Raw genomic sequence first — 24457 nt, 5'->3', positions numbered from 1 at the left:
GTAAGCCATTTTTGAGTTATTGTTAAGCATTTAATTCCACTGCCAGGCTTAGAGGCCCCTTCAAATTATTAACTTATGTGACATTGCCGCGTGTCTTTCCTTCAGGCAACACTTAAGAATACCTTCGAGGGTTTCATGTTCACCTTCCCCATGCTGAAGTTCTTACTAGAAGAGACTCCAGGGTCACCTCTAATTCACAGCTTAACCACAGAGGAAATGATGCTGATACTAAAGATAGCCATCTGTGATCACTAAGTTCTCATTGTCACAGGAAGTCATTGGAAGCTTAGCACTAATATTGCAATCTTAAATCTTAGGATTGTTTTTCCAGAACCACACAATCGCAAAATATACTTTAAAATATAGCACTGCAAAAGAGTTTTACAGTTTACTTATTTTTAATGCTGGGGACTGAACCCAGGGTCTAGTGCACTATCAGTAAATACTCTATTGCCTCAATTCCATACCTACCTTTGGATACCACCATTTTCTCACCAGGTACTAATCTAAGAAATGAAAATATATGCCCACAAAACAGATCTACACAAAACTATCCATAGTAACTCTATTGATAATGGAATCCAAATGGACAGGAGAAAGATAAATAAGTGGTAAGACATTTATTTGGTATACCCATTCAGCAATAGGAAGAAAGAAACACTGGCCCATACAGGAATCATGAACAAATCTAAAAAGCCCCACAGTCCATGAAAGTAGCTTGACCCAAAACAGTATACACTGTGTGACTCCATTCATATAAAATTCTTGGACAAACCCTCTGCAGGGACACAAATCAGAACAGGGCAGGAGTTGTCTGGAAGAAGCAGGAAAGCGTGCTCTGGAATGGTGAACTCTTCTATATCTGCTTAGAATGGTGTTAGGTATACGTGTGTTTATTTGCCAAACTCATCAAACCGTACACTTAAGATTTGTATGTGGGGATTTATGTCTAAATTGCATGTTAATGAATAACATGTGTGGGTGTTCTGTAAACTCTTCAATTTTATACTTAAACTATATTAAGTCAACCATCTTTATTAAATCCTTAAGCACCTGCAAAGCATTATGAAATCCTTCAGATTTGAGGAAAAAGAGATGTGACTTAAGTTACCAACATAACTAAGGATAATATGCAGATAATTTCAATTGAGCTGCATTTTAATTCCTGCTACATGCCAATGGCATCATTTGAGAGTGCTGTGTTTATAAATTAGAAAGATTAGTAATAATATCTATGGGCATAAATGCAATTGAGTACTTAAGGCTAATTTATATTAATGTGCAGAAGCAGTTGAAAGACAATACAAAGCCAGTGAATGAACAAAAATTATTTGCATTCCTAATATTCAGCAGAATTCTGTTGATTTTTCCAGCACAAACCTTGTCCCTACCACTTTTGTGATTCGGGCCCCATCACCTCTGTTTCTGGTTGGTTTGTTTTGATTATGGTTATAAAGTTCAGTAAATTCCTTATTCCTGATTCCACTGTCTTTCTCCTTTGAAAGCCACCATATCAGTCTAACATCACCACCTGAGCATTTCATGACATTTCATGCCAGTGAGGGTCAGCTTTGAGTATTTAGCATGATATCCAATGACAGGTGTTGGTGTGACCAGACCACCTTTCTTATCCTTAATCTCATGGCCACTTTTCGCCTACCTCCCACCAATCCACAGAGCTCTGCACTGAACAGCTGAATGATCTACCATTCCCCCTGCTGAGCCATTGCTATGCTCCAGACCCTTTGAACTTCATACAGAACCCACTCATCTCAGCTTTCAACACCCACTATAGCTATCTCCTCTTTGGTTTTCCTGATTCAACGTAATCCTTCTTCCTTATAAGCATGCATCCTATTGAATACACACTTCTCCTATCATGGTCATTACTGTACAGTCTACATTGTGATGTGCTTTGAATTCTAATGTCAACTAGAAGTTCGAAGAAACCCACAGCTCTAAAACTTAACTCCCTGTCTGTCAGAATTTGCGCAAGTATGTCCTTTCCTACTTCTGTTTTTTATCTGTTAAAAAAGTATATTATATATTATTATAGATTTTATATGTAGAATATTTGCTCCTTGTTATTCAGGAAGCTGAAATCTGAGGAGGGTAGTTAAAAGTTCACCTAGGCAGGGGCTGGGAAGATGGCTCAGTGGTAGAGTGCTTGCCTTGCATGCCTGAGGCCCTGGGTTCAATTCCTCAGCACCACATAAGCAAAAAGAAAAAAGCCAGAGGTGGCACTGTGGCTCAAGTGGTAGAGTGCTAGCCTTGAGCTGAAGAGCTGAGGGACAGCGCCCAGGCCCAGAGTTCAGGCCCCATGACCAGACCCAAAAAAAAAAAGAAAAAAGTTCACCTAGGCAGACAAATCCAGGATAATCTTATTTCCAATTGACAAGCAAAAAACCAGAACTGGGCATGCAGCTCAAGTGGTAAAGTGCCTGCAGTAGAGTTTGAGGCCCTGAGTTCAAGCTCCAGTACCAGCACCTCCAAAAGTTAATTTAATTTAATAAAAATAGTCTCTCCTATGAAAAGGAAATTATAGGCCTTAGTTTGCTACACACGTTGCTGCTCAATTATATATATATATATATATATATATATATATATATATATATCTTACTAGCTAAAATAGAGTATGTTCATTAGGTAGGCAAATTATATTCTAAGAATTGAAAGAACTAGTAAATGAAAATCATGGAGAAATATCAATATATCCAGAATATTAATGTATCATAACAAACTGAAGACAGAAACTTTTGCTGCTATTTTTCAAACTAGGGCATAAATTGGATTACAGAAATCATAGGATGATGATACTTAGGTTCATTTGAGGCAGAATGATCATGATTAAGAGAAAAAATGAAAAAAATAGAAGTATATAAAAAAAGAAAAGCAGTGAATCCTGGTACCAGACAGAAATAAAAACAAATATGTCTCTACCAATATTTGTACATGAATATTCTTATTAGCCAACTATGACAAAGGTCCATGATAGAAAGATGGAGACACAAAATGTGCTTCATTTATCCTTCAACAGAATAGCACTCAGCAATGCAAAGGAGCAAATACTGATAGAGGAGCAACTTGGATAGATTTCAAAATCTTTACATAGAGTAAAGAAATTCTAACACTAAAATAAGCACGTATTGAGCAACTCCATTTAGATGAAATCCCAAAAACTAACAACATGTCATGGAGGAAGAGGTCATTGTTACCTGATGTGGGGGTGAGGCTAACATGAGTGCCAAGGTGTGGGAGGAGGGCCTGTGGGGATAGTCATGTTTGGGGTGTCCAGTAGGGTGACAGTTTCAGGCTATAGACATGATTCTGTGGAAAGTCACCCAATCATCTACATTAAGTGTGAATTTGCTCTTCATTTTAAGTCAGTAAGATGTATGAAATCAGGTCATGCTGATGGGAACATGCCCCATTTGTCTGACAGGTTTTCCCTTTTTGTCAAGGAGGCTGGGTCGCAGTTTGTGGGAACTGCAGCAGACCTGGTGTCTGGAGCACAGCGGGCTACTGGGAGCCATCTTTCATGTTACTCTGTGGGATCTGACGAAGCATGATGGTCTGGGTCAAAGGACAACTGGAGAGTGGAGTGAAGATTCCCATGTCACCCTAGATGCAAGGTGTCAGACAGCAGGGTGGACGCTCAGCCTGTTTAACCTCTTGATCAATTATTTGTCTGAGCAGCTAAAGGATCATCAACTTTGTATTGACTCAGAAAAAGCATGTTGGATGAGAGATGAATATCTAAATCATCTTGACAGGCTAGAGCAGAAGTTCAGAAATAACAAGGTGAGTCTTTGGTTTTGTTTTTTTTTTTTGATCATGGGGCTGGAACTTAGGGCCTAGACACTATCCTTGAGGTCTTTCACTCAAGGCTAGAGCTCTACCACTTTGAGCAACAGCTCCACTTCAGATTTTCTGGTGGTTAATTGGAGATGAGAGTCTCACAGACTTTCTTGCCCAGGTTGGCTTTGACCTGTGATCTGATCTCAGCCTCCAGAGTAGGTGTAAGGACAGATGTGAGACACCAGTTCCTGACTCACAAGGTAAGATTTTAAAGAATGACTCTTACAGAGCTCATCTAAGCCTAAAATTTAGCTTTTCAAGTGAAAGAGAAAGAGACAGAGAGAGATGTCATACCATATCCATAGGACATTAGAAAAGCAGTCTTAGAAGCCAGGAACTGGGGGAGTGGCTCACACCTATAATCATAATTACTCAGGAGGTTGAGACCTGAGGATCACAGTTCAAAGCAGCCTAGGCAAGAAAGTCTGTGAGATTCTAATCTCCACCAGGAAACTAGAAGTAGTGAAGTAGAGCTGTGGCTCAAAGTGGTAGAGTGCTGGCCTTGAGCAAAAAGAGCTCAGGAATAACACCAAGCTCTGAGTTCAAGCCCCACAATTGACAAAAGAAAAGCAGCCTTAGGGTCTTCATCAGTGATAAGCTCAGGGTTAACCAACAATGAAGCTAACTCTTAAAGATATGAACAAGACCTCAGATTTCATCAAGGAAAATATACACTTTAATTCAAAGGAGGTGAAAATTCATCCGGGAGCCAGTGGCTCACAACTATAATCTTAACTACCCAGGATGCTGACTGAGATCTAGAGGATTGTAATTTGAAGCCATCCCAAAGAGCAACGTCTGTGTGATTCCAATTCCAAAATAACCAGCAAAATGCCAGATCTCAGGTGTGGCTCAAATGGTAGAATGTCAGCCTATGAAGCAAACCAACCAAGAAAGCACAGACCTTGAATTCAAGCCCTCATACCAGAAAAAGAAGAGGAGGGGGAGAGGAAAAGAGAGAGGGGAGAAGGAAAGAGAGGAAGGGAGGGAGGGTGGAGGGATAAAAGAAGGGAGGGAGGGAAATGAAGAAAGGAAGCGAAGGAAAGGGAGGGGAGGGAGGAAGGGAAAGGGAAGGAATGGAAGAAAAAGAAAGCCTTGTTCTCTTTTCCATAATAAACTTACGTTTTTAATTTTCATACTGCTTTAGTGAGATGCTTAGTGGGGGTATAGATTAGCATTCTTTCAGGGAAAAAAATCCTTTCCACATGTATGTTCATAGTTTGGTCCCTCAGCACCATACCACCTACCTTTACTCCTGCCATGACCATAACGACCATTACCAAAACAAGCGGTATTATGTATCAGTAAATCTTGAACTGCTGTCATATATGTAGTTGGGGAGTGGCAATAGTTTTTAACCCAGGGAATAGAAGAGTGGAGGAGCAGATAGGAGGGGTGAATATGCAGAGTAGCACAAGATAAGCCCATACTCAGGGCAGTGAGTTACAGGTGGCAACAAAAACTTTGTCACTTGCCAAGAGAGTCATCTAAGAGAGTCACTTGGAATGGATCCTGATCTCATCAAGCCATCCATCTAGCATTCCCCACTGCATCTTGTGAGAAATTGTTAACAAATAAATCACACCACAAAGAGTTGGGTTAAACCATGAAGTGTTGGATGGTTTTTGGTGTAGTAAGAGAGAGCAAAGACAATATCTTCAAATAAATAAAGAAGTATCTAGGTCTGGCCCCCTGCATTAGAGTTATAATCAATATGCAAAACTAGGACCAAGATGTATAACTTAGTTGAATTGTCCAGGAAAATGAGAACAGGCAAGGGTGGGGGCTGCTTTTCAGCATCCTTGGCTGACTGGGCAAGGACAGGGATTTCTGAGAGGACCCAAGCTGCCGTTTAATACAAGATTAAGTTTTGTCGTCTGAAAGAGATAGTGCTATGTGTGCAGATGTCTGCATTATCACACGGGAAGAAAAGATAGAAACAATGTGAGGAAAAACATCTAATAAGAAAAATAACATAAAATGCTTTTTAAAACTCTTTTGTCAACCAACAAAAAAAATGCCTATGAAAACTCTTTCGTGACCTGACATTTGCTAACAAATACATAATGTGAGGACTGATGGCTTGCACGCACAGAACACCTAGGTATTCTGCAGGAATAGATAGACAGATGGGTAGATGGATAAATAGATGAACAGATGGACAGATAGGTAGATGGTGGATGGATAAAGCAATCCAACATTATTAACATTATTATTATTATTATCATTAACTATGCTAGGTGGAAAAAGGCAGGAAAAAAAGCAACTAAAATGTACCTCGAAGCAATTGCCAAATATTTGCCTTTGAGTAGCCAAAATATGCTATTTTATATATTATAAAAAATATTATATTCTTTTATTTACGAAAGCAATTGCCGAAGAAAATGTCTCATGGGAATTTCCTCACTGATTCTGACTGGCCAACTCAGCAGGGATCCCTTTAGTCTTGCTACCTGTGGAATTTGGCACAGTGGGCGCATCTCTTCTCTGACTGTCAGAAATCCACTCTTGAGTAGAACAGGAGGCTCTGAGCAACAGTGCAGCGAGCAGCCAGGACAATGGGAACAGTGACCGGTCATCTCCCCCCTCCCCCGTCCCCACCCGTGTCCTCTCCCAGAGAGCCTCTTTGTACCTACTTTTTATCCCTGTTCCTGGCACATGATCCCAATATGAGCTGTTTCCATGAATCATGACAGTACACTTTGTACTTTCCATCACAGAAATCTTCTTGGCTAAGGTTTATTTAAATAGATTTCTAACTCCTTCATATACAACATCTTGCTGTTTAAGGCAGAGAAGGAAGCTCAGAGTTCTAGGGGAAGAGGTTTTGGATTTTTTTTTGAGACAAACACCTACAGTTAAAAAGGAAAAAAAAACCCAGTAATACTAATAATCTCATTCACAGAACTGAGCTAAAATGATGTTTGTTTTACTGGGTATCATGCATGCCAGTATTTTTATTCTTTTTCAGGCTATGGTTTGGTTTTGTTCTTTGTGCCAGTCCAAGACCTGGGCACATAGCCGAGCTTTTGTACTCAGAGCTAGTCCTCTACCACTTGAGCCACCGCTCCACTTCTGGGTTTTAGTAGTTAATTGGAGATAAGAGTCTCATAGAATTTCCTGCCTGGGCTGGCTTTCAAACTGTAACTCTCAGATCTCAGTCTCCTGAATGGCTAGGATTATAGGCATGAGCCACTGGTCCCCAGCTCTTGTTCAGTTTTTAAGCTGGTGCTATCCCACCAATCTGACTTCATTAAAGGACTATAGTCAATCACAGTATTTACCAGGAATGTAGCAGTGGCCAAGTACCCCAAAACTGTATCACCAATATCAGCAGCAAGAACCATGACTCCTGAAACCTATAAGTAACGTCACCACTTTCTAATAAGGAAACAAGTAAGAGTTCATTCACACAATGAATGGTACCATCTCCTAAATTCAGAATGAATTCACAAAAACATGAAGCAGCCAAAATCAGAAACACGCAAGTCTAGTCCAGGTGCCTGATTGTACAGTTTGAGAAGAGTCCTACAGGATTATGCTGCTAATGTGAACATTGGAGACCTACAAGTTTTGTTTTACCCTATCTGAAGAAATCTTGTTAATAGCAGACACTGACAGCACTGGGGTTTGGTAAGCATTAAGACAAAAGACAAGGACTTTCTGGCAGGTCCCCCATCTGGGGGAAAGATGGCTGAAGCTCCTAAATACAAATATCCAGTCTGCTTGACAGCTGGGAGCCCCAAGGAAATGGGAGCATGGGACCCTCATGGTTCAGTAATATCAGCCCCTTTCTCTTCATCTGGGTCCACTAGGCAACTTGGGATTTAAACATTGGTCTCCATTTTTGCTTTCCTATGGATGTAAGAACAGATCATCCAGCTAAGCTATGTGTCTCCTCTGTTTGCCAGTTTTATTTCTCAAGGTAAATTACTCACTGAAAACCTTGATTAATACATATCTGTCTTGTGAGTTTGGTGACACGATCATTCCTGGGCTGAATGAAAAATCAAGGTTGAGGAAGGCGAAGAAGCAACCCTGGACCAGGGCAGCTGCACTCCCAAGAGTCTGCCTGGGCAGCCAGCCAGCCATCCCAAAGAAATCCCTGGCTCAACTCTTATCTCTTGACCTGTAACAAGTTATTCAGAGGTTGGTAAGTGACAAACCAAATGAAAATGTATTGGTTTGAAGAGAAAAGCAGTGTGTTAGCATTACTTTAGCCAGCCAGAGTGACGGAGTATTATTGAGACCTGGTCACATTTGTCTTCACACACCAGAGCTGGGTATAGTCCAGCTTCCACAGACTGCTGTTAATATTTTTAAAGGGAAGACATAACAATTTGTGTCATAGAATTTGATGGCCATATCATGCCTTAATATTTCCAGCCAGCTACTGAGTCTGGCTTTTCATTGCTTTTCAATACTATTTATTGACTCCATACACACCTGAGAGCAGAGCCATCAGATTCAGTGGTCACAAAAGAGATAAAGTCTCTTCCTCCAAGGGCTCTAACTTTGGAAAGTTACCCACAGGGATACTTACACATCAGTATAAGAAATAAAGGCATATTCAATATAAAGTCATGGCATCAAGTAGAATCAGTTCAGCCAGGGATGTGGGATGTTTCCGCTATTCAGGAGGCTGAGGTGGGATGATCACTTGAGTCCAAGAGTTTCAAGTCTGCCTGTGCAACACAGCAGGGTCCCATCTCAAAAATAAACCAAAACAAAGCCAGGCACCTGTGACTCAGGAAGCTGAGGTCTGACAACCACAGTTGAAAGCTAGCCCAGGCAGAAAAGTCTGTGAGACTCTTATCTCCAATTAATCACAGAAGAAGCTGAAAGTACCATTGTGGATCAAGTGGTAGAACGTTAGCCTTGAGCAAAAAGGAGTGCAGGGACAGCACTCAGGCAAAGAGTTCAAGCAAATAATAAACTGAAACAACGCTAAGTAGAATCAACTCACCTTGAGGGAAGGAGATGAAAGACTTCACAGGGGAGACATTGGAGTTGGGTATGGGGAAGAATTGAAGGTCACAAAGCAGACTCCTGAAGAACCACCATGAGAGGATAAGAACACCCACAAGAAGATAGACTGTCTCAGAAGCTAGTCTGGGATGGTCATGGCAGCTTCTGTGTGCTTAAATGGGGACACTTGTCATGACACAATGGTTTACTTTCAGAAGTGCATCACAATCAACCGCACTTCTTAACAACCCTCCTCTGGCAGAAATGGAGGAGTTAATTGGAAGTAGCAGAGTCAGGCCTCCGAAGGTTACTTAGTACTGCTGACATTGTATTTGTGAGGGCCATTTAGGAGCTAACACATGCACATAGATTGTTGTATTGATTTGGTTTCATTGTGTCTTGTTTTGCTTCCTAATAAAAGAATTAAAGCCAAAATAAACTCTCTTCACCGGAGACCTAAGTCATTTTGGTGATTGTTTTCATTTCTTCTTTCAAAAATTACCTAAAATGATAGGGAAATATTGTTTTTAATAGAAAAGCATCACAAGCCTAGCTATTTTTTTTAATTACTGTGATTTGTCCACTTTTAGGCAATCTGGAGTGACATTGATCAAGATGAGCTGTATTCAATATTTGACATGTTGACTCTCCTTCACCCAACTACTTAAAGGCAACAATAATAATAATTAAAGGAGTAATTTATGAAGGACACTGGTTAGAAGTGTCTGTGTGCAGTAGCTTTCCATAACTTATGTTCAGGAGAAGCACCAGCCTATTGGAGGGTTTGTGGTGGCCAGGAGCACTCCCAGAGTGCTGGATGCCTAGGACCCAAGACCAGCATCAGGGATAAGTAAGAAGTAATGGTGACCTCAATGGCTGCATGCAGAACTAGGATGCTGTCAAGCCCAGGACACACAGTTGAGCAGAAAGGGCTAGGTATGTAGGCAACAGGTTGGATTCTAGGTTGATGATCAATTAAAGCAACAGCAAATAAAGAGTATCCAAGACTTCTTACAGCATTGAGTGTGAAAGATGGATCCGGAGAGGATTGCTTCGACAAGATTTTCTGCCCTATGATTCAAAAGAATCATGCCAGGCACTAGTGACTTCCATCTGTAATTCTAGCTACTCAAAAAGCTGAGATCTGAGGATGGTGATCCAAAGCCAGCCAGGGCAGGAAAGATTCTTATATCTAATTAATCAGAAAAGAAAACCCTGAAAGTGGAGCTTTGACTCAAGTGGTGCAAACCTTCAGACCCTGAACTCAAGTCCCAGGACCAGTATTTAAAAAAAAAAAAAAAGCATGCTTCTGCTGAATACAAATTCTGTACATTACTTTATAAATAGCATCTTCCTATGATGCCAGGAATAACCATAGCTAAGCAAATTTGTTTCTAAATTTTAAAGAACCTGAGGGGAAGGGAAAAAATGTACCTACCTATCTTATAAATTTGAGAGTTTCTTACAATTATTTATAATACAAATGAAGGATAAACTTGGATTAAGGTTAACTTCAGTCTTCTTAGATGTCAGGTCATGGACAAGTTGTCAATTGCTATTTATACTGGCATTTATTTCTTTGCTTATGTTTGTTTAGGCAAAACTTGCTTCAAGAAAGATTGGAGGGACTTTCTCAAGTGAATAAAAGGCAAAATTGTTTGCATACTACTTCCTGAGCTTATACAAGTTAAGTGACTTATGCAAATACCTAGAAGATGAAATGCTTTGCATTTCAGATTTTTTGAATATTTTATATACATAATGGGATATCCTTAGGATAAGTCTCAAATCTAAATAGGAAATTGCTGTGTTTTAGATACACCTCATACATCTATGCTGAAGACTATTTTATGCAGGATTTTTAGTTCCATTGCATTTTCACTGGGAATAGTCGCGGGAGGTCAGGTGTGGAGTTTATTTCCTCTATTCTTACATTGGTGCTCCAAATTTCCAAGCTTTTGTAGCATTTGGATTTAGGATTTTAATATTAGGGATGCTCAGCTTGTAGCTCAGATGCAACATGATTTTGTTTAAATGATACTTACGGCCAGATGAGGACGCTCAGACCTGTAATCCTAGTTACTACAAAGGCAAAGATCAGGAGGAGCCAAGTTCAAGGCTAGCCCAAGTAAAAAGTTCCTAAGACACCATCTCAACCAATTAAAAAAAAAAAAAAGAACTGAGCATGGTGACATGTGCTTGTCATCCCAGCTAGACAGAAAGCGTAAACAGAAAGATCAGGGCCCATAAACATAAACAGTAACCATACTATAAAAAAAAGGTCTGGGGGACATAGTTCAAGAGGTTAAGCAGCTGCTTAGCAAGGTCCTAGTTCAAACCCTATCTAGTCAAAAGGTTAAAAAAAAAGGAGAAAATTTAAGCCAGGCACAGTGATGCACATCTGTAATCCTAGCTACTCAGGAGGCTGAGATCTGAGGATCGAGGCTCAAAGCCAGCCCAGGCAGGAAAGTCTGTGATACTCTTATCTACAATTAACCAAAACAAAACAAAAAAAAAACAGAAAGGGAGCTGTGGCTCAAGTGGCAGAGCACTGGCCTTGAGCAAAATGCTCAGGCACAGCCCCCAGGCCCAGAGTTCAAATCCCAGGACCAGAAATAAAAGAAAGCCTGAGGTGAACCTAGGCTACATGGCAAGACCCTATCTATTATCTATATGTATATATACATGAATATTTACATAAGCATTAAATAATAAAGAGGCAGTCAGCTAATTGAATGCTCTCTTGGGCAGTATATACAATTATAAGCAATTGCATAAGGTATTGGTTTTCCACTTACATGTTTAGAATAAAAATACTATGGCATAGAGAGTCTGCCGCAGAATTCATTCATGTATTTAAAAACAAGGTAAGTCAATAGAAACAAAAGACCAAGGGGTCCCCAGATTAAAATAATACATGCAAGTAAATTCAAAGATATAATTTATTTTCTAGTTTTTAGAAATTTTAAACTGTCAGGGGTAATCAATGTCATAAACTGTTTTGCATTTCACTTCTAGCTGTTTCCTGTTTATGTACCACACATTCAATTACCACTAAGCATATGCTGTTAGGCTAGTAATCTTAGAGCCAGCTTTGAGCTTCCAGAGAGGATCTGGCAATTCTCACTCCATTCCACTCTGAGCATCAGCTTCAAAGCAGCTGAGTTACTCCCCAAATTCAAAGCAGTGATGAAAAGAAATGAATGAGCTTTGCCAACCACAGGAATAACAAGGTACTTGATTGTACTATGTGTAGTATTCCCATGGATAAGGCTTTTTGAAAACCACAAATGTTACCTTTCATTCAAAGTTTTCTCAGTGATTTCATGTAAGAACTCCTCTGTGTTTATCAAAAGCATTTAGATAAAGTTGCGACTTCTGGCTAGACTCCTGTGACTCAGGCCTGTAATACTAACTACTCAGGGGGATAGTGATCTGAAGCCAGCCCGGCCAGCCAAAACTGGGAAACTTTTATTTCCAATTAACCAGCAAAAAGCAGGAAGTGGAGGTGTGGCACAAGTACTAGAGTGTCAGCCTTGAAGAAAAAACCCAAAAGAAACAGAATGCCATAAGTTCAAGACCTGTTATCAGCACAAAAAATAAAGTGTTTGCTTAAAGATTTCTAGTGAGTGGCGAGTTGTTGGCTCATGAGCTGATTTTTATTAGTATTATTCATTTGCTTTTATTTCATTTTTGTTCATGGTTCATTTGGAAATAAAAAGAGTCTGATCTTTCAACATGAAGTACATAATGTAGAGAAGGATAAAGATTAAATTTGCCTAGGAAAAAGAACTTTGAATATGATTAGGACTGACACTCTGAAATCATTTTTTACTATAATTGACTCTGAAAACAAATATACTTTTCAGATTCAAAGAGTACAGTAGGTAAGGAATAGGAGTTCAAATGCTAAGTACCAAAACCATTCATGTAATGCTGTATTATGAAGCTGTGACATTCATTCATCATGCTGAGGTCAATTTTCTCAAGGTATTGTGTACTCACTTCACTTCCTATTCTGTATCCCAGTGACTTTGGATTAAAATTGTCAAGATGGTTCACAGATTTTCATCTATGCTATGCCATGAACAGAGGCTCTGTTTATTAGGGAGAGACCCCCAGATTGAGAATATCCAATATACTTTCTCCTAGTCATTGGATTTTTGGTTGGTGAGGAATTGGGGCAGACGAGTTTGCTGTTATTGTTGATGCATATCAGTGAATGAATGAGCAAAAATTATTAGATGGCTGTGGGATAGCCAGTAAAGAACCTACTGCAGATTTATTTCTCTTGACATAGTTCTCTATGTCTTCTCCTAAAACAATAAAGGTGCATTTGGTTACTATTTTTAAAAAAATAAAGTGCTGAGATTTTATTTTTTGTTGAGAAATTGAATCTTTTATAGTACAATTACGATTTTCATTTTTCAGGACTTATATAAGAAAAAAAGCTTACAAGTATTTCTCATACTTTAAGACTTTTGAAAATTGCTTAAGATTGATGTAATATCATGAAGCTGTGGCCAGTAAACAGTTAATTGTAAGATTGAAGAGCATCTTCTTTAAGAAACAAGCAAGTTTAAATAAAAATTATTGTTCTCTAGCAAAGAAGACAAACTATCCCATGTTTGTTGCTAATTAGAAACGTTAGCAGTCTTAAGGTTTTAGATCAACAGACCTGAATATATTAAAGAAAAACTCTGAGGATTGCATAAAACATTCTGCTCTTCTTAGTAGGCATTTTAGATAAAAACTGCACTTTATCATGGTAAGATAAAAAATTAAATTAACTTAAATATTATGACCAGTCATATACAAGTATATCTCACCCTTTCTCGTCTTCTCTCAATGAAATGCAAAGTTTAAATCACTGCTTTCCATTTTGTAAAATCCTTGTAGTATTGGCTCATTAACGTTTTCATCAAATAACATTAAGATTATTCCATCTGCAGAGTTAACCAAAACAGAATGAAAGAATCTGAGACTTAAAATGGTTTATTTCTGCATGAGTAAAGATTTTTCTCTTTAGTCATAAAACTCATTTGAAAAGGGCACTGCAAAATAGCTATTCTTATGTATTTTTGATGAGTGAATAAATATGTATAGTCTTTGAAAAAGGCATCTTGAATATATTAAAAACTTCATATAACTTACCTATTGTTACATTAAACATTACCCCAGCCAGACACTGGTGGCTCACACAGGTAAGGTAATCCTAGATACTCAGTAGGCTGAGATCTGGAGGATCAGGTTCAAACAGCTTGGGCAGAAAAGTGTATGAGACTTCATCTCCAAAATAGCCATCAAAAAGCCAAGCTGGAGGTATGGTTCAATAGTAAATTATAAGCTGAGAAAGCAAGCCAAATAAGCACAAGGCTCTGAGTTCAAACCTGTTACCAGGTAGAGAGAAGAGGGGGACAAAGGAACCAAGAAAATGTGGTGTAGGGCTGGGAAGGTGGCTCAGTGGTAGAGACTTGCCTTGCATGCTTGAGGCCCTGGGTTCGATTCCTCAGCACCACATAAGCATTAAAAAAAGCCAGAAGTGGTGCTGTGGCTCAAGTGGTAGAGTGCTAGCCTTGAGCTGAAAAGCTGAGGGACAGCACCAGGCCCAGAGTTCAGGCCCCACAACCAGACCCCCCCCCAAAAAAGAAAAGAAAATGTGGTGTATTTACACACAGTGGAATACTATGCCTCCATCAGAAAGAATGATATTGCCCCTTCACAAGAAATGGAAAGACTTGGAAAAACGTATATTAAGTGAAGTAAGCCAGACCCAAAAAACAAAGGTTTCATAGTTTCCCTCATTTGTAGACATTAGAAGTCTACAAGTAAACACAGTATATGGTTAAAATAAATAAATAAATAAATTTACACTTGGACATGATAAATTAAACAGGACTCTAAACATTCACATAGTGAAACCAAAGCAGAATATTCTTAGGCAAGGATCATAAAGGCCCAATAGTTCTGTGCATATGATCATATAAAACAATAAAACGATGTTTATGGAAATAAACTCCAAGAAATGGAAATTATATTTTTTGTTATTTTACTTCTTGTGTGTTTTCCACTTTGTCACTGTTTTTGACTTCTGTATTTTTTATCTTGTATATAAGTTTATCTGTTTGAGGAAAGAGTAAGGTGGAGCACAGAAATGGTGGAACAAAAGGTGAACTAATGCAGCAGTGATACGCACTAGACACTGTTGAAAATGAACTATATAACTTGATGGGGAGGGAGGGGAAAAGACTAGGAGAAAATGAAGGATGAGGTGACACTGTTTAAAAAGAAATGCACGCATTACCTGACTTGTGTAATTGTAATCCCTCTGTACATCACTTTTACAATAAAAAGAAAAAAACATTTTAAAGAAATGTATTCTTTACCTGATTGATGTAACTGTACCCCTGTGTACATCACCTTCATAATAACAATAAAAATATTCCCTAGAAGAATAAAAACAAAAATAAAGAGAAAGAAAGGAAGAGGGAGGGAGGGAGGAAGGGAAGGAAAGGAAGGAGAATCATCCCAGAACCATAGACACTTTCATCTCACCGTTTTGTTGGGTAAGGAATTCAGAGACAGCTTAACAGTTTAGCTAAATGGTTTTGGGGTCTCTCCTGAGGCTGCAATTATGTTAGTCATGGCCAAGTTCATTTCGGGCCTTGACTGGGCCTATAGCTTCCAAAAAGACTCTCTTGCTCAGATATTGGGTAAAAGTTAGAATCTCTCCAAAAAAGCCCAATGTGTCACCTGGCCTCCCCATGGTAAGCACCCTAAAGGAAAGCAAGGAACTGACTGTGGTCTCTTCATCACCTAGTCCACAAAGTCACTATTTTGCTTCTGCTATCATCTACTGATTAAAAATGAGACAAACCCTGTAAGAATAAAGGGATATTGGTTAATTGGCTGTTTTTTTTTACTTTTCCCTTATTCTTCTTTTGATTTTTGTATATTTTCCTTTTTTAAATAAATACATAACTGTATGAAATAGTTTCCTACTGGCATGTTCATGCATATATATTGCATATATAAATATATCTTGATTATATCCTCCATTACCGTCTCCTATCCCTTTCCCATTCAACTGATTCCATCCCTCTTCCCAAATAGTGCCTCTTAAACTCATGATCTTGTTTTAATCTAGATTCTGCCTATGAGAAAAAGATGTGATATTTTATTTTGCCAAACATGATGATCTCCAATTCCACCCATTTCCTGAAAAGGACACTCTTGTTTGAGTAAAACTCTATTGTGTGTATATACCACATTTTCTTTGTTCATCTATCCTTTGATGGGCATGTAGGCTGCTCTCATAATGGAACTATACTGAATGTGTGTGTTCAGTATACTAACTTTGTATATTAACTTTGATTCCTTCAGGTGTGCTATAGCTGGAACACAACGTAGTTCTATTTTTAGTTTTTTCCAGGAAGCTCCATACTCATTTCCACAGTGGTTACACAAAATTACATTCTCATGGATAATGTGTGTGATTTACTATTTCTCCCCATATCCAAAACAGCATCTTTTGCTGTTTGCTTTCTTGTCTTCTGTGTCCCCAAAGCTATTCTGACTGAGATGAAATGCAATCTCAGTCTCTGGTTTTGATTTGTATTTCCTTTACGGCTAAGGATGTTTATTGGCCATTTGTACTTCTTTTGAAAAGTATCTGCTCAATTCATTTCCCCATTTATTAGTTGGATTATTTGTTCTTTTTGTGTTTAATTATTTCATTTTTAAAATATTGTGGATATTAGTCCACTGTCAGATGAGCAGCCAGAGAAGCCTTTCTCTCATTCTCTCTGGTAATTGTTCCTTTCATATGCAGAATCTTCTTAATCTGATATAATCTCATTTGTCTATTCTTGCTATATTCTCCTGAGCTATTGATCTCTTATTCAGAAAGGAACTGCTTATGTTTGTATCTTTCTTCAAGTATTTTCTTTTAATACTTCCAAAGTTTCAGATTTCCAATTAAGGCCTCTGATACATTTTGAGTTTATTTTTTCACAGACTGAGAGACAGAGATCTAATTTTAGTCTTCTATATGTGGATATCCAGTTTCCCAGCACCATTTGTTGAGGAGGCTGTCTGTTCTCCAATGAATGCTTTTGGTACCTTTGTTGAGAATTAATTGGCTGTTACTATGTGGGTTTATTTATGGGTCCTCTAGTCTATTCTACTGGACTTTGTGTCTGTTTTTATTCCAGTACCACTGTTTTTGTTACTATGGAAGAGCCATTTTTGAAGGAAGGAGTTTTAGAAACTTTAGACATACTTTAAAACCACAGTGAACCTTTATTATACAACATATGGCAATTTATTATATAAAATGTAGACTTAAAAGTATTAAAAGGTTTTAAAAAATTAAAATGTTGAAACCAATTATCTTTATGCTTTAGGATGAGCATTTGTTTTCATTATTATTATTTTAAGGCAGAGTCTCACCATGTAGCCCAGACTGGCCTGGATTTCATCATCCTTTGCCTCAGCCACCCGAGCGTGCTGATGTTACAGGTGTGAACTGCCATCCCTGGCATGCTCCACCCTACTTTTCAATGCTTCCACACAAGGGAGCATCTACTTCATTCAACACTCAACTTGTAGATATTTACATAAAGCTCTCTATGATGCTCTTTAGAACTTCTAAGTATTTTATTCAAGAGTTTCCTAATCGTTCACAAAACAATTTCTTCTTCCCATCATATAATGATCAAATTCATAAAAGCCAGTCAGACCCACTCACCTTTCTCCTCCTCCTTATACATAGTCTCCACTCACCCTGATCCACCCATATCCCAAAGAGATGCTCATAAGACATCTTATCTATATTCCCCCAAGACCCGTGGAATCCCCTTACTAGTTCGGAGCACCTGTACTCAGGTTTGGTGCTTCTGATGTCACATAAGACCAAATGGCTTGGTCTGTGCTTCCCTGGCATCAAGCGCAGAGAGCTGAAAGTGCTTGTAGTTCATATCTCACACCAAGTTCCCTCAACATTACACACACACACACACACACACACACACACACACACACACCACTATGGTCCTTAACCAATTACTGATGCAAGTGGGAGTGTAAAGCCCAGTTCCCTGTCTCAACATAGGACAAACTCAAAAATATTTCTCTTTCCTGGTGTCCTCTCCCATCCTGGCTTACTTCCTCCGCACCCTTTCCAATTTATTGTGTTTAACCAATTTATCTTAGCAAACTCTTTGCACAACTTCTCCCTTTTAAGATTGGCTTCTGAGAAGTAATGAAGTCACTGAAGTGCCTGGAGGGAACTTAGTTGTCTGGAGACCAGGGTGCTAAAGACAACTGGGATGTAAAGAACATTCCATATAGCAAAGAATTTCCATGCCTGAAATGGCCATAGCACCCTGACCAAGATATGTTAGGAGAGAAATACCCCCCACAATAAAAAATACAAAAGTTAAACTAAGACCAACAGCCGTGCATAATGAAGTCCAAAGTTTAGATGTAGCTGAGGAAGAATCAGATTATGATACTGAGAGAGAATGACCAGAGACAGAGACAGAAACGAGGAAAGTGTAGTGAAGAGAAACAAAAGCTTTCAGAAGAAGGAGGAGGCGTCCAGCTTTGGTGCTTCTGATGTCACATAAGACCATATGGCTGGTCTTGACAATGGTATTGCTGAGAGCAGGAGGACTGAAGTCAGCTTGATTTGAGTGGAAGAACAGTGGGTGAAAAAGAAGAAGAGATAGCTCCAGAGTTTGACCTGGAAGAGCTGCAGAATGGTAGGACGGTGACTGGTGAGAAACTGAGGACTTCGGGAAATTTTCTAGGAAGCATGTTAACATAAAAGGAGCAAGGAAATAGAAATATATAAATATATAATATAAAAATAAATAAGTTGAATACTGGTAGCTCACACTTGTAATCCTACCTACTCAGGCGGCTGAGATCTGAGGATTGAGGTTCAAAGCCAGCCCAGGGAAGGAAAGTCTGTGAGATGCTTATTTCCAATTAGCCAGAAGAGCTGGAAATAGAGCTATGGTTCAAGTAGTAAAGTACTAACCTTGAGCAAAAATGCTCAGGGACAGTGCCCAGGCCCTGAGTTCAAGCTCCAAGACCCACACAATAGATAGATAGATAGATAGATAGATAAGACAGACACATTGTCCTCATAAACTGCTTTGTTGAATGGCAACTTCTATGTACAACAACTTAAAAATATAAAAATATATTAAGTAATTAGCTAAATGATGTATAAAAAGAGAGGAGAGACTCAGAAGAACTTAAGAAAGGTTGAAACTCAGATCTCTCAAATTCTACTCTTCTCCCAAAGACAGAATTGGTTAACTATAATGTCTGCTTTCCCATCAGCCTACCCATTTGTTCCTAGCACCAAGAAAATGCATTAATTTTTCATAAAGACTTGCCCTCCTGATATTACAGATTGAAAGACTTCCTGCTAAGCCATACCAAGAATAACTACAATTACAACCACACATGCCTTCAGTTTTCATTTCCTAAATGTTCTTGAGTAATGGTGAGACAGCAGGGAAAGCATGACCTTGATGTGTGTGTGTGTGTGTGTGTTTTTATGCTGGTACTGGGCCTTGAACTCAGGGCCTGAGCATTATCCATTAGCTTTTGTGCTCAAGGCTAGCACTCTACCCTGTAAGCCATAGCTCCACTTCTGGCTTTTTGCTGGCTAATTGAAGAGTCACAGAATTTACTGCCTGGGCTGACTTAAAACTGCAATCTTCAGATCTCAGCCTCCTGAGCAGCTAGAATTACAGGCATGAGCCACAAGCTGCTGCCTGTGGCCTCGATTTTTCTAAAGAAAATTCCTGCTTCCTTGTCTCCGATGGCCTTCTGTTTCAGTAGACCATTACAGATTTGCTGCCAGAAATATTAACTGGCTGCCTCCAGCTGCTATTGTCTTTGTGTCCCAATGCTGCATGCACACTGAGGCTACCCTCTTGCCAGGCAGCTCCCAGACAACGTCGGCTTGGCAGGGTGACTAGCACGGAGGGATTCCTGCCCAACACAACTCTCCTCTCGGCCAAATTGCTCTGCCACTCTGCATCAGCCTGGTCTAGATATTCTCAGAGTTGCATTGCAATCTGACCTTTTTCTCCAAGCCTTGTCCCCTCTCCTTCTCTGGTTCACCCCTGCAGCATAGCCTGAAGGTCTCTAATTCTCCTGTGGCCTACACCTTTATTGCTCAAATATGTTTACAGCAATAGATCTCTCTCTCTCTCTCTTTTTCTCTCCCTCTTTCTCTGGTGTTGGGGGAGCATTCCTGGGACTTGAACTCAGGACCTACACATTGTCCCTGAGCTTTATTTGCTCAGGGCTTGTGCTCTACCACTTGAGACACACAGATCCCTTTCTGGATTTTTTGTAGTTTACTGGGGATAAGTGTCACTAACTTTCCTGCTCAGGCTGGCTTTGTACAGTGATCCTCAGAGCTCAGTCTTCTATGCAGCTAGGATTGCAGGCTACTCCACTGGCACCCAGCTTCTTGCACTTCTAATTCTATCTTTAATTCTGCTTTCTGCAGGACACAAATTGACACAGAATTCCTGCTCTTCTGGAGATCTAAAATGTGCCCAAAATTGAAATCTTGTCAGCTTGCTGGTTTCAGCCTTGATTTGACATGTTTAGCATTTTCAACCAAAGACTTGCCATCCACAGAAATAGTAAATCAAACTTTTGTACTCTGAAGCAGTAGATGATGAATAAATTGCTGTTGTTATTGATAACTATGCTAGTGTAATAAATGATTGTTATAACTTTTGAAGAATCTGGCTCCAACTCCTACTTCTCTGTTCCCTACTGAGTAAGCATAGTTTAATCGACTGTTGTTCCTGTTTGTTCCTTTCCAACAAAGAAATCACAGGGCGCAGTTGCCAAATGAATGGACTAGAACAATGTCATGATACAAATTCAGTCAAGAATGCTACCCAGCATTCTGTATCAATGAGGTCCTTAATTGAAACTCTAGCTAAACTTAAGCAGCAGGGAATTTATCAACGTGATATAGGGTGGAGGGAAGAGAATGATAGAACCAACCAGAAGAAAGCAAGGGCCAAGAGAAGTCTGAGAACCAAGAAGCAGGCAACAGGGCTCACCAATCCTGAAAGACTGGAAGGCACAGGGCAGAACTGTGCAATCCTTTCTTCTATTGCTGCAAGTTGAGGTCAACCCAGGCAAAACGTTAGTGAGATTTCTATCTCAACAAACAAGGAGGGTGTGGTAGTTCACACCTATAGTCCCAGCAGGCCAGCTCCAGGGAGGGGACAGAGGTGGAATGTGAGGCCCTATCTCAGAAATAACCACCACTTGAATGCTACACCTATAGTCCCAGCAGGCCAGCTCCAGGGAGGGGACAGAGGTGGAATGTGAGGCCCTATCTCAGAAATAACCACCACTTGAATGCTCAAGTGGTAGCAAATGTGAGGGCCTGAATTCAAACCTTGGTACCACCAAATATAAATAAATAAAAATCATGGGGCTTAAACTCTGGGCGTGGGCGCTATCCCTGCACTCTTCAGCTCACTCTTCAGCTCAAGGTGAGTGCTCTACTGCTTGAGCCACAGTGCCACTTCCAGTTTTCTGGTGGTTAATTGGAGATGAGAGTCTCACTGGCTTTTCTGCCTGGGCTGGCTCTGAACCCTGATCCACAGATCTCAGCCTCCTCAGTAGCTAGGATTACAGGCGTGAGCCACCGGTGCCCGGCCCAACATCCTTTAAAGTTCCCCTAATGATTCTGAGGTGAGGCCAAAGGTGATGACAATTGTGTTAGAGGGTGGCTAACAAAACCAGTCCACTCCAGTTGGACAGGGAAAGCGGCTCCTCTGCTATTTCTGTGGGTTCCTGTGGCATCTCTAAGGTATGTTTTTATACAAGCACTCAAGATGAATTGCACTTGTACATTTGTTGAATCCTTTGGTTTTCTCATACCTCATATCCAACCTGTCAGGCTGTCACATCCTTCAAAAGATGATCAGAATCTCACCATCTTTCTATACCGCCTCTGCTGCCATTCTGGCCCAAGTAGCCTCCACTTTCCACTTAGATTGTTGCAATAGCTTCCAAGTTGATTTTCCTGCTTCTGACCTCCACCTCCCTTTGAACTGTTCTCTATAAAAAGAAGGAATCATTAGACCATGTCTCTCCTCTGTAATGAAGGAAAGGTCAAAGAACAAATGGATGAAGAAAACCCATGGGGTTAACTATACTCTGCCAAACAGGAACTTCTTAGTTGGATGCAATCGCATTTATCAATTCTCTCTTTGATTTTCTGAGCCCTTGGAACTTTACTCAGAAAGTTTCTTGCTGTTCTGAGCTGTTCTAATATTTCTCCTCCTTTAAGTAATAGTTTCAAGATTTTAAATCTTATATTGAGGTCTTTGATCCACTTGGAATTTACATTAGTACAAGGTGACAGATGAGAGAAGATCTTAATCTACTATTCTTCTCCTCAGCATCCCCACAATTATAGCAACTATTTACTAACAATCAGTAGAAGAAACACATGATAAGGCTTTTGGGTACCAATGTAACACAATCAAACCTGTTTTTTTCAAATATACATTTTATTTACATGCATTTATGTTTATTAGATTGTTCTACAATCTCAGTTCATAGAAATATTAAAAGTGGGTTATTAAGAGATGTTTTCAGGTGGTAGTGGCTCACATCTATAATCCTAACTACTCAGGAAGCTGAAATCTGGAGGATGGCAGTTTGAGGCCAGCCCAGGCAGAAAAGTCCATGAGACACCTGCAAAATAACCATCTAAAAGTCAGATGGAAAGAGGCATCCAAGAGCTTGACTTCAAACCCAGAACTAGAAAAGATGGGGGATGGAGGGGTGGAAAAGATAAGTAAGTAAAGCAGAAAGAAAATGCCACAGATGCTAACAAATACAAATCTGTCACTAAAAATCCTTTGAGTTTTTTTGTTTTCATTTTATTTTCATTTTGCTTTTTTGCCAGAACTGAGGCTTGAACCCTGGTTCTAGCACTCACTTAACTGGACTTTCTTGTTCACAGCTGGCATGCTACCACTTGGTCCACACATCTAGGCTGGCCTTTGTTGCTGTTTATTTTGGGGGGTGGAGTCTCATAGACTTTTCTCCTAAGTAACAAGGATTACAGATGTGAGCCACCAACACCTGGGTCATTTAAAATCTTTTTAAAAGTATAGTTATGTTTCATTACTACTTTATCTACTGAGTCATAGTAACATAAAGTAAAAATTAATCATCTAATAAAGAAAGAAACTGATGGTATAGCAACACATGTATCTGGCTTTGAAACATAGTACAGTAACAGAACCCTTTTGCAGCCAATTCGAAGAGTCCTGGAAGAAGCTTACATTTCCATGGAACCAACTTACATGAGGGAAAGGTAATATAAGTTTGTCTTTGTGTCTCATAATGTAGATAATATACAGGAAATTTAATTGAAGATTAGCCTTGCTCAGAGAATTGAATATTTTGTGGGCACAATAGACAACAAAGAAGTCCCTAGGAAATCCCCAACCCACTGTCACATTTAGCCTTTACCAAGGTTAAATTCAAGAGGAAAGAAAATCACATACCCTTGGTACTTTCTGAAACTTATTTCTCAAAGAAGAAAGAAGGAGAAAGAGAGGGAGAAGTAGAAGATAACGAGGAAGAAGGAAGGAGAAGGAGGAGAAGGAGGAGAAGGAAGAGAGGGAGGAGGAAGGAAGGGATAGAGGGAGAGATAGAGACAGAGACAGAGACAGAAAATAGTCTCTCTAAACTTTACCCCTAAACATGAAAACAGTTTTGTATTGTGTAAAAGATGATCCAATATGTGTGAATTATGAAAAAGCTAACAGTAAAAAATACTTTAGACTTCAGGATTTGAGGGTGAAATTCTAGAATCAGACAGATCCAAAATAAGCCTGTCTAGCTTGTTCGCACATCTGTTTTGGTCTCAATTTCTTATTCAGGACAGATCTCATTCATTTAAGAGCTACTGGAAGTGTTTAAACTGCCTTTGTCTTTGCTGTAGAAACAGATAACTTCAGTGTTGTTTACCACACAAAGCCATTCTAGTCTTCAGCAAAATTCCCCACAGTCCTAAGGCCCACTCTGTTTCTCCTCTGTGGTTAAAAAAAAAAATAGGCCCAGCTCAGCACTGAGACACTGACAGCTCTGAAAGCAAACCACATGTGTGACTTGGTCACACACTAGTCATCGTAAAGGAATCAAGGTTGTGAATTACTCTGGGTTATCATCAATTTTCTGTGAATATAAAGCTGACTAGCTCAATTTAAAGAATCATTTGAGTCCAAGAGAACAAGTAGAAAAATGCAGTCTACCGAAGTGTGGAGCTGAAGGAGAATGGAGTGTTACTGACAGAAACACTGTCCTTTTGGGTCTGTTGACATGAGGTCCTAGTACATCATAAAAAGCACTTGTCTGCCTTCAGAGTGCCCACCACTGTCCAAACACATGATCTAAGAATTACTTGCTCAGATCAATAGAAAGCCCATGGATTGGGAGAAGATCTTGACTAGCCATACAACAGACAAGGGTCTCATATCTAAAATATAGCTGGAACTCAAAAAATTAAATCCCCCAACAACAAATCCTCAAAGAAACAACTGCCCAA

Source organism: Dipodomys ordii, unplaced genomic scaffold (genome assembly GCF_000151885.1).
Source record: "Dipodomys ordii isolate 6190 unplaced genomic scaffold, Dord_2.0 Scaffold12, whole genome shotgun sequence".
NCBI lineage: Eukaryota > Metazoa > Chordata > Mammalia > Rodentia > Heteromyidae > Dipodomys > Dipodomys ordii.
The sequence above is the reverse complement of the archived record's forward strand: the minus strand, read 5'-3'. Positions refer to the sequence as shown.